Source organism: Triturus cristatus, chromosome 11 (genome assembly GCF_964204655.1).
Source record: "Triturus cristatus chromosome 11, aTriCri1.1, whole genome shotgun sequence".
NCBI classification, from domain to species: Eukaryota; Metazoa; Chordata; class Amphibia; order Caudata; family Salamandridae; genus Triturus; species Triturus cristatus.
The window spans coordinates 440,522,355-440,533,562 of NC_140594.1; the positions used below are offsets into that span (position 1 = coordinate 440,522,355).

General features: G+C 45.2%; 1 pseudogene; it reads left to right on the top strand.

The window, feature by feature from the left end:
• The first annotated feature begins 4,162 nt into the window (after positions 1-4,162).
• Positions 4,163-6,393, top strand: LOC146784415 (E3 SUMO-protein ligase KIAA1586-like; annotated as a pseudogene).
• The last annotated feature ends 4,815 nt before the right edge of the window (positions 6,394-11,208 follow it).

The window sequence follows — 11,208 nt, forward strand, 5'->3', positions numbered from 1 at the left end:
TTTGAAATGGCAGTTTGAAACTGCACACACAAGCTGCAATAGCCAGCCTATGACATGTTTTAAAAGGCTACTTAAGTGGATGGCATAATCATTGCTGCAGGCCAATGAGTTGCTGATCCAGGTCCTGAGCCTGTAGTACCAATTTGCTAAAGACTTACAAGTAAATTAAAGTGTTAATCTGGTGTAAGCCAATTTCACCATGTTCAAAGGATAGAGCACAAGCACTTTAGCACTGGTTAGCAGTGGTAAAGAGAGCAAGATCCTAAGGCCATCAAAACAAATTCAGCAAAACAGGACAACCACCCCACGGCTGTCAGGTCTAACAGTCCTAAATTTACATCCTTTACAGCAGGGCTATAAGAGGGATGAAAAAAGTGGTGGTTCTCCAAGGGGGAAGTAATTAGGGCTCGGCATAAACAAATAAACTACATTTCTGTGATTTCCATAGCGTGCCATCCATCCAGTATTTACGTTCCTCTCCGAGCTTTCTGTTACTGCATGCAAATACATAACGCAACAAGTGACAGACACCTAACACCAGTCAGGATTATTGGTGTTGTCAATGGTTGTTAGCAGTTTAAGATAATAGAGTAACAACAACTTTTTTGTGAATAATATTGAAAAGTTTTCAATTATGAAATTATGTGATTGTGAATTAAACATTACTGAGGGTTTGTGTATGGTGTGGTGGTCTTTAGAGTGTTTTAATCACTCCTAGTAGTGTCACTCTGTGTTAGACTGTGTGCCCTTTTTTTCCCACATCTCTTATATCTGCATATCTTTAGCCTCCTCTCTTTCCACTTCATCCTCTTTTTGCTCTCTGCTATATGTACTTCCTGACATCTCCTTCACTTCACCACCTCCCCAACATCCTGCCCAACCACTCAACTGTAAGCAATGCATTTTCTTTTACGTTCACCTTGTCAATATTCTGACAACCTCCTTCACACAGATTTGCACACAATCACAATCGCAATGTGACCATTGCTCTGTGTGCTCTGCAGAGAGGCCAGGGATCGGAAGACTATATATTTTTAACAAACTTTTGACCCACTGACAGGCACTGTGAGAAGCTGACAGTTTCTGCAGCTTCAGCTCCAGAGCTGTCAATCGTGACCCGCTATCAACACCTGGAGGTGACTCAGTTAAAAATATGCACTATATTAAAGTAGTATGATACAAACACAAAATACAGAAACATAACATCCTGTAATTAGCTAACACTCTTAAGCAATGTAAGATTAATTGAAACGTGAAATATAAACAGAAACTAAATAACTTACATGAATTTTCTTAACGTTTTTTACATTAATTTTTCATAAATTGATCAGTGTGTTCGACAGAAAAGATAAGGACATGACTATAAGCCTGATAGAGACCCTTTTCAATGTCTATTTTTTAATGATTACCGGATCTGAGACCTGGAGACTTCCTGCCCACTCAAATTTCCTGCCCTACAGGCATAAACAGTACTCGAATTCCTAACAACAACTGTAGAAAACTGTCCAGTAATTCCTAACAGTGATGCTGTCCCTGTTTGTATTACATTTTACCTTCATCTTGCATTCCCTAGGAGTATATGTGTTTTTCCCATAGGTTGTGTTTCCGTAGTTTTTTTTATGTATCATGTGACCAGGGCCGGACTGGGAACCAAAACCGGCCATGACAAAGTGCTCGGCCGGCCCCAGGGCTTTAAGTGGGCCGGGTCTGTCCGGGTCTGAGCACCGGCAGTTTTTTTTTGGGGCCCTCGAAACGGGTCTCTATCAGGCTCTATTTTCGTGGCTACTAAAAGTAGTCCGTTCTTTATTTTATTTTTTTTCGGACCCGTTTTGAGGGCCCAAAAAAAAACTGCCGGTGCTCAGACTCTGCCCACTGTTGCTGCACTGTTAGGTAACCTGACCCCGTCTCCCTTCGCCATCCTCCACTTTGCTGAACTTGTTGGGAACCTATCAGCTCAGTGGTCACGGCCTGACGTCCACGGCACGAAGGCATGACGTCATGCCAGGTGAGCTTTGTTGGAGGAAGGGAAATCCTTTAAGAGAGCCATTTTCTCTCGGGATTTCCCTTCTCTTCTCTTTTTCCGGCGGGAGAGCAACGTCGTGGTGGTGCCAGCGCGGGACAAATCCAGGACCAGGAGCAACGTCGTGGTGGTGCCAGCGCGGGACAAATCCAGGAGCAACGTCGAGGTGGTGGCAGCGCGGGACAAATCCAGGAGCAACATCGAGGTGGTGCCAGCGTGGGATGCTGAAAAACTGAAGAGGCAGAGGACCCCAGGCAGCCTGCTCCAGCACGAAAACCCGACCTTCAGCATTTTCACCTGTGGAGCCCCATCCTTTCTCTGTAAGTGCAGTTTATGGCAGGTTGTGCACTATATAAATACTAATTATAGCCCTCTGACAGTCTGTCCAAGTATTTGTTGACTCCAAGCCCTCTTCATCACCCAGAGATGGTATCTGTTGAGAGTGCTTTATGCATGCAGTCACGTGTTACTTCATCTTGCATTCCCTAAGAGGAATTGTCGTCGTCGCCCCCCCCCCCCCAAACCAGGAAGTAGTTTTTGTTTCGTGCAACACACAACTGTTGTGTACTGCATACTTTGAACTGAGTGATCTGTGGGCGTCGGAGTTTAAATTAGGGATTGGTGTTTATGATGTGGCAAGATTGAGATGGTTGAAGCCGAGGCAGAATGCAGTGTGAGATTCTCAGTGTGTCAGTAGGTCATAGAGGCGTGCAGACTGCATGCACATCCAATCCGTGGCCTCTTTGTAGGCCACACGGAGTGACAGTCTCATATATGCCTATGGGAATAGTTGGATGATGTGAGATATGCAGATGGAGGATTTAAGGGGAGAGGTGTTGGCCTAACGGCTAGGGCGCTCGACCTCGGACCTGGGGAACTGGGTTCGAGTCTCGGTAATGTCGCTAAAACATCCTGTGATTCTGGGCAAATCACTTAATCTCCCCGTGCCTAACAAAAATGAATGTGTGTCCTTATGTAACGTAACTGGTGCTATGTAAAGCGCTCTGATAACCTATTCAGTTCAAGTTCGCGCTATATAAAACTCTAAAAAACAAAATAATACAGCCTTTCTATACTATTAGGGAACAAAGGTTAACATGGATATTTTTTTAACCAGTGTTTACAGTCAAAAAGTACTGGATTACTAAGAACCGTGGCTGCACATTGTTTATGGTTAGGTAGACATAGGAGGCAGATGTACTTGAAGCATATGTGAGAACCTCATGCTTCCAAGAGTCCTGTGTTCGGGGAGGAGGGGCTTCTGTTCGTGCTTGTGACATCTAAGTAATTTTTAGTCTCGTGCCAACCTGCATTTTCTGGATGGGAGGGTGTTGGCTGGGCAAGAGGCGTATTCCTTCCTGACAAAATAACTGAATAAGATACCAAAGCAGAATGCTTTAGGGAAGAAATATGTGGAAGGTTAATCCTCAGCACTGACGCTCCTAAGGCCACAGATGAGGCCCTAGGTGCACAGCCCATTTCTAAGAGGTTGATTTGTTACGGTTTTTACTGCTCAGGCTTGCCTCACATGTTAAGTTGGGGAAAATGGTTTAATTTAAAAGGGAAACATGGATTTAAAATTGCATAGTAGTAAAATGTTTATACTTGGCTGCCCTTGATAGCCCCGGCTTTCCACCTGAAAGGTCAAGCAGAAAAACTGTTTAGTTGGGAGAAAGTCACGGGAGTGGGGGGATTAAAGGGACTGTACAGGTGGTTGGGGCCTGCATCTGTGCTGGAGAGGTGGGGAGGGCCTGTGTATGTGCTGGAGGGGTGGTGGGGGCCTGCATCTGTTCTGTAGAGGTGGTGGGGGCCTGCGTCTGTGCTGGAGAGGTGGTGGGGGCCTGGATATGTGCGGGAGAGGGGATGGGGCCTGTATATGTACAATGAGAGATCCTTTCAGGAGCAGCACAAAATGAAGAGTAACACCTGCCTGCCAAATAGCACTCCAATTAAACATTGTTGATCACTGGAGTAAACTATTCAATTTTTGTTGCAGATAAGAGGCTCAATATTCTATTTTCGTGACGCAAGGCCTTATAACCTGGAAACCAAAATCGGCAGAGGAAACCAGCAGAGCAAAATTTTCTTTTCTTTTTCAGATATACCAGTCCAGCCTTCAAGAAGGAAGTTGTACATTTTACCATGGCTACTAGTAGCTTATCTGCTTCTGCTCTGAAGCGCAAGTCTATGCAGTCTTCAATGATTGACTTCCTACCGGCACTGAAGCGCCAGCGAGTTACAGGGGAGTCTTGTCCAGTACAACCAACTATTGATGAGGCTAGTCAAACTCAGCAAGAGTCTGACAGGGACAGTCCACCTTTACAAAGACTTCAATGTGTGCCAGAGAAAAAAACTGTCGAACTCCCTGACTGCTGGAACACTAAACAGTGGTATTACTTTCAGGAGGAATATAAATGGTTGTACCTTAAGTCAGGCAATATTGGATGTTCTTCCTGTAAACGGGCTAAATCAACAGGTCTTTCAGTGCACAATAACACCCAAGGCATGCGCGTAACTAAAGTGTGGGCAGATGGTGAGGTTGGTCCTTCCGGTGACGGAAAAGCTTTTAGGCAGAAACAGCTCAGGAAGAAGATTATGGAGCATAAGGCGAGCGCTGGTCACTTGGCAGCTGAGGACATTCTTACAGCTCAGCAGAAAAATGCATTTGTGGTGACAGTACAAGAATGTAATGCAAAACATATGGAGAGCACATGCAGGGTATTTGACACTGCCTACTACTTGGCAAAAAAAGATCGCCCTTTCACTGACCACCCTGATCTAATTCTCCTTCAGGCAAAGAGTGGCAGTGCAATGGGCCGTGTTTTGCACAGCAATGTGACTGCAACAGAAATAATAAAACACATTGCATTGGAAATGCAACAAAGATTGGTCTGTTATATCAGACAACACAAACCAAAGATCACAGTATTAATTGATGAGAGCACTTCTATTAGCAATGCTTCTACCTTGATCATCTACCTCCGTGGCATTTTTGGAAATGAAAGTACCCCAGTGACCATCTATTTCGGCCTTCTGGAGCTGGCAGAAACTAATGCTATTGGCGTAAAGACAGCTCTCCTAAGCTACTTTGAAAAAGTTGGACTCACAAAAAATCTGCTTCATGATATCTTGATTGCGGTATGTACTGATGGAGCAGCAGTAATGTTTGGTAAAAAAGGAGGAGTAGTAGCATTGTTGAAATCAGAATTTCCAAATCTTGTACTGACATGGCACTGTTTGGCTCACAGACTAGAACTTGCTGTGGCAGATACAGTTGATGAGGTTGCAGGGGTCAATCACTTTAAGATTTTCATGGACTCATTGTATGCCACATACAGCATGTCACCAAAAAACCAGAGAGAGCTAAATCTGGCTGCCAGCGAGGTATGTGTACAGCTTCAGAAGATAGGGAAAATGTTTGATACTAGATGGTTAGCATCCAGTTACAGATCAGTGAAAGCTGTTTGGAACTGCTTCCCTGCCTTGTGCAAACATTTTGAGAATGCTTCTAAAGACCCATCCAGACCCATAAGAGACCGGAGTAAGTATGAAGGTCTCTTGAAGAAGCTTACATCCTATTCTTTTATCAGAGATTTGGGGGTAATGTGTGATGCACTTCAAGAGCTCAAAGACTTATCACTCTCCTTACAGAGGAGGGATATTACAATTGTTAATGGCCACAGACTTTTGGTTAGTCAAGTACGCATTTTCTAGCAATGAAGAACTCACCAGGGGAGTTTGCTTCTGCGGCTCAGAAAGTGGTGGACGAGGGCAAATTCAAGGATGTTCCTCTTTCCCATGGTAGAAGTAACTCTGTTGCCCTTAATCAAAATCAGTTTTACCAAAGTCTTTCAGTAAATATCAATAAACGATGTGCCCCTGATTCTGAGAAAGAACTTATAGCCAGCTTCAATGTGCTAGATGCCGGCAACTTGCCTTCTGGTGATGAATGCATTCTTTATGGGGAAACAGATATCCAGAAACTGTGTTCAGAATTTCAGCTGCCAGCAAGAGATACTATACAAGCTTTTAGACTTTTCAAAGATTTTGGTGGAAAGAAAACCCCTGAAGCATTAAAAAAGTTAGTAGTTTGCATGGAAACCCTGCCAGCAAGTAATGCGGATTGCGAGAGAGGTTTCAGCGCAATGAACTTAATTGCTTGTCCAACAAGGGCCTCTCTTCTTGTAGAGACCATTTCTTCATGCCTATGGATAAAACTCAATGGTCCTCCATTTGAAACATTTGACCCAAAGCTGTATGTAAAGAGTTGGCTTGCAAAAGGTAGAAGGTCTGCTGAAGAAAATTGTTGTGAGAAACCCCAGCAAAACAAATACACTGAATATCTTCGAGGGTTTTGGGGAATCCTGCAATAGATTTCTAAGTAATATAAATATTCTTTACATGTTTTTTAAAGTGTTTGGTATTTTTATGGGTTATACTTAATAAATATACCTTTTTGCCTATTTTATTATCCTTTGCTGGATGCGACTTCATGATTTTCTTAAGCACACAGTGCTAGTTATTTTGATTTAGACCACGCCCCTACTCGGATAGGCCACGCCCCTTCAAGACATTAACAACGCCCCTTTTAGAGCACCCCCAGTTTTTTCCCACTTAAAGCACTGGCCGGCCCAATCCCCTGGGTTTGGGGTGCGGCCGAGCTCTTTGCCAGGACCGGTTTTCGGACGATTTTGTTACAGGGCCAATTTTGCAGCTATGCTGCAAAAACGGCCCTGTAACCAAAACGGCCCCCGCCCTTGCGGCGCACCGGGGATCGTCCGGTGCCCGCTACGGCCAGTCCGGCCCTGGCATGTGACTCTTTTTTTATGTGAACAGTCCTGCCTCTGGGTGAATTCCAGTTGTAGGTATGTGTTCATGACGGAACACAAGTGAATCTCTCATAGGGACTGTCCAGCCTTCCTAAAAGGCTTGCTCTTTCTGCCCGTCCTAAGTGCAGTCTGTTGATGTTAGGTATGGCCTTATGCTAGCCTGCACTTCTGGGCGTCTGTCCCCTACATTGCTCTGAGGAGGAACTGGGCTAGAATGGACAACATAGTTCAGACTACCTCACTGAGGTCCTACTCTTAGCCTTACTTTTCCAAATAATTGAAAATGAATGCAACTCATTCTGCCCGTTTCTACTGTCCAGATGCCAGCCGCACTAGCCTTTTCAGGTGGGTACACCTCGTTGCTTGCATGGAAATCTCAGCATCACACCCTCATACCTTTATTGACTGAGCTGCGCCCCTGGGTGGGGATGTTGTCACTTCTACATTCAGGAGAATGGCGAGATCATAGAAGCACAAAGACAGGGCTGGAGGAGATCCGCATAACACAGCAAGGAGAAAAGAAGGTATGTTGTTGCTCCTCCACGATAGTTCGCAGAGTTGCAGCTCTGATCCATATTTCCAGTTTGTATTTCCGAATAATCTGTTAACAAAATGCCTGACTCTGCATTTTCTAGCATGATTTTACAACCACGTAGGTTCAAAGAGGTGGGCGAGCCACTGGAAGCTCGAGCCAGGGTCGAGCCAAAAGCCTGGTTGTGACTCACTACAAGGTCCTCTTTGAACCTGGAACCCCAGACAAACCAAGCTTTAAAGTGGCTTCTGCCACCCTCCCTCTACCCTCTATGTGGCCTTATGGCAAGAGCTCCAGCCTTTGAAACTAGTCTCAACATTGGCTCAATATCCTGCGATTCTGGGCAAATCACTTAATCTCCCCTTGCTCATAAAAAAAAAGAATGTGACCTTAAGTAATATAACTGGTGCTCATCTAAAACGCTCAAATGCCTTTGAGTCGAGTTTGCGCTGTATACAAACTGCAGAAAACATGAATACATTGTTTCCCAGCTTAAACTATGTGATCTTAGGCAAATATTTTATTTCACCAAAATTCCTTTTTTTTCATTATGGCTTATGAAAGCACTTTCAAATATGTGAGTTCAGAATACCAGTTATACAAAAACCTACTGTGTTGGCTTTAATAGACTATAGTGTTGCTCTATAAAAATCAGGCCCACTACAGGGTTTTTCTTGCCTCTTAGTTCACTAATGGTTCCCGTTTAAAAAGCACTTCTCAGTGCAGTGTTATAATGTGATGTGTTAATGTCAAACCTTTCACGTGTAGATATACACTTTTTTGAATTTTTATGAGATTTTATTTTATTTTACGTGGCTTATTGCATGGTTCACATAGCAAACATTTCACGGCTTGGCTCGTGCAAGGGGCTCTCAGAGCCGAGCCAGACCCTTGGCTCTGCTCTCCCTGTTAATTTGTTGCCTCCCCTCCGCCATTAGTTCCTCAGGCACGTGCCACGTGTACCTCTCGCGGTGATGATTGAAAAACAAGCATTTGCAATGCAATCGGTCTCGCCTTTGGGACCTTATATGTATTTAGCTATGCAGCACATTAGCCTGGGTGCTGAAACATCCACTGTTCTTTAACATGGAGGGAAAGTAAGCACCAAACTGCGTGACATGCCAGGTATGGGAACACATGGAGAGAAATATTGCCTTCCAGCGCGAAATGGTATAGTCCAAAGAAGTGTTTTTAATATAGAATCTGGGCCTTCTGTGGTCATATTACTTGGAAGACAGTTTCTATGGACCAATGTCTGTGCACATGGTAAACGAACTAAGGAACAATCGAACGTGTGGGAAGTACAGGACAGAATTAGCAAACTGAAATGACTGTGTCCTTCAATAGAAAGGTGCAACTGTGTAAAAGCAGGCAACCCTTATGGGGATTTTAGTGGTTTTCAACATTTATAGAAAGCTCTCTAAGTGGTAGCACACACAACGTCTGCCCGGGCTGAGTCTGCGAACTAGGCGCTAAAAGGGTTCGGAAAACTCAAAAAACTCTAAAGTTCGAGCTCAGTACATTAAGTCGTATTCATAATCACTAGCACCCCAAACTGTAGTGTTCACTTAGTTTCTTTTGAATGACTTCCTACCGTCTCAATAATGTCCCTGAGAAGAAATTCGTATCACTTTATTGATCTCTAGTAATACCACACTATATGTACATCTTGAATCAAATGTCAGTCTCTCAGACTATGTAAAGCACTGTGACGTCCTGCAAGATAATGTTTGTGCTTTAGAAAAAAACAGAAATAATAAAATATCATCCAATCTTAGCAACAATTATGTCCCGCGCTATGCTGTGCAAATTGCTGCTCAGAGAATTCGGACTCTTTCAAGTGTTGCCAATACACAAACAAGGTATCCATCCATTCATTCATTCATTCACTTAATGCAATATATTACTGGAGTGGTACAGGACAGTGGGCTAAATGTTTTAATGGCTGCCATTCACAGAACAGTTTCTCTGTTTACACTGTCTCTATACCTGTATGTCCCATTCGTTAGTCAATCTGTCTACCCAGCCTTCTTGTCTGACTTACACCATCTATCTGTCTATCCTTTGGGGTTTGTCAGTCTTCTCCTTTGTCCATTTGTCTGTTTACTCTCTCAGCCATTTACCTGTGTATCTACCCATCTCTAAATCTATTAAGTATAAGCTCGCCTCTATAACAATGTCTGTGCCCCCGTAACCTGAGATGAGGCGTTGACTCCGCTCTGATTCTCTGCCTTTGACTGTGCGATGGTGTGTATGGAGTTTGGCTGCAGCCTGCACCGCGCGTTCGCAGTGACGTGTTTGTGGCAGAACTGAAAGCAGCTCAGGGACGTTTAGAGCACCCTGGCAGATGCTAGTGGCAATTGTGGTTTTTGTTTAAAAACGTGGTACCAAATTGCAAGAGGTGCAGCTCATATTTTGTGCCCAACAAAGATTATTGTTCCCACCACTTTGAGGTCCACATTGTGTGCGCGCAAGTGGGTGTGTGAGTGGGGTGAGAGGTGTAAGTGTGACTGTGGAGGTTCTGCTGAATGTGTGCATGTTTGCTCGCTGCCGTGCACGCATGTATGCGCTACTGTTTGACTACCTCTGTGCGCATGTGCCTGTGGTTTCCTCTTAGTGTCTGACCGTGTTTAAACGTGTGTCTGTGAAGTGTCTGACTGATAGTGCATATATGTGTGCTTGTGAGTGCTGGTGTGTGTCTGTAAGTATGCTTGGTTTGCGTTCCTGTATGCATGCGCATATCTCCATAACTGTCTATGGTGTGTTAGTGTGTCTGTGGTTATATCCCTGTGTGCTTGAATGTGTCGGCCATTCTTTGCGAGTTTGACTGGCTCAGGCTGATGTGTGTCTGCCTGTGTGTGTATGCACGCTAGTCTGAGTGTCTCATTGGCGGTGTGCCAGTCTGTGTGTTGTTGGTGTGCGTGCCTCTGAGACATAATGTGTGTGGTGGCTGCCTGTCAGCCTGTGTGTGTGTGTCTGACTGGAGTGTTTCGACAGAGATGAAGGCGGGGCTGTCATTTGGGCGTCATGCCTCCACACTCCATATAGGATTATGTCTCCTGTCAAACAGTCTGCGCAGGGGACACATACTACACAAATGTTGCCACCTTGTCTCGCAGAGAGCTCGGAAGAGACTGCTCTGCTCTCTGGCCACCCTGTTTGTTTCCGAGGCCCAGCTATCTCCGAGACAGCACTGGAGGCCGCTCTGGGCGTCAGAGGGGTGAAGGGAGAAGGGATTAGGTCAGAGCTCTGGCCCAGGTTGGCACCGAAGGAGGGGTCTACGCCATAAAAGCTGGTTTAGGCTCCGCAGCGCGTCTTTCCTGTGTGTGGAACCGAACAGAGCAGAAGTCTAGTCCCATTGTTACACAGCAAACGCTGCAGTAGCAACAGTAGAAAATACAATAGAGAGCGAACAAGGCCGGGATGTAAATGGAGGCACGCAACCGCCGGAGCAGCCCTGCCTGCCGCGTCACCTGACCTCAGGGAGGGGCGCTGGCTGCTTGTCTGCTGCTGACGGAGGAGGATCGCGCACTGACAACCACCCTATGGGGGGGGGGGCATTGGCAGGGGCTTAAACCTTTTGCGCTGTATTAACATCACTAAGTCCAACAGAAACAGCATACAACTGGCACGCGGGAACTTCCTCTGCTGGCCTGTATGCTCCGCCCCTGTATTTCTCGAGGCAGCGGTTCTGGCCGATCTCGGCAGATCTTCACGATATGCGGGGTGGGCTCCCGCCTCTCATTGCTCGCAAATGCGGGGTGGGCTCCCGCTTCTCCATGATCCCAAATGAAGTGCACTTTTTAAACAAGCATTGCCAACCCACG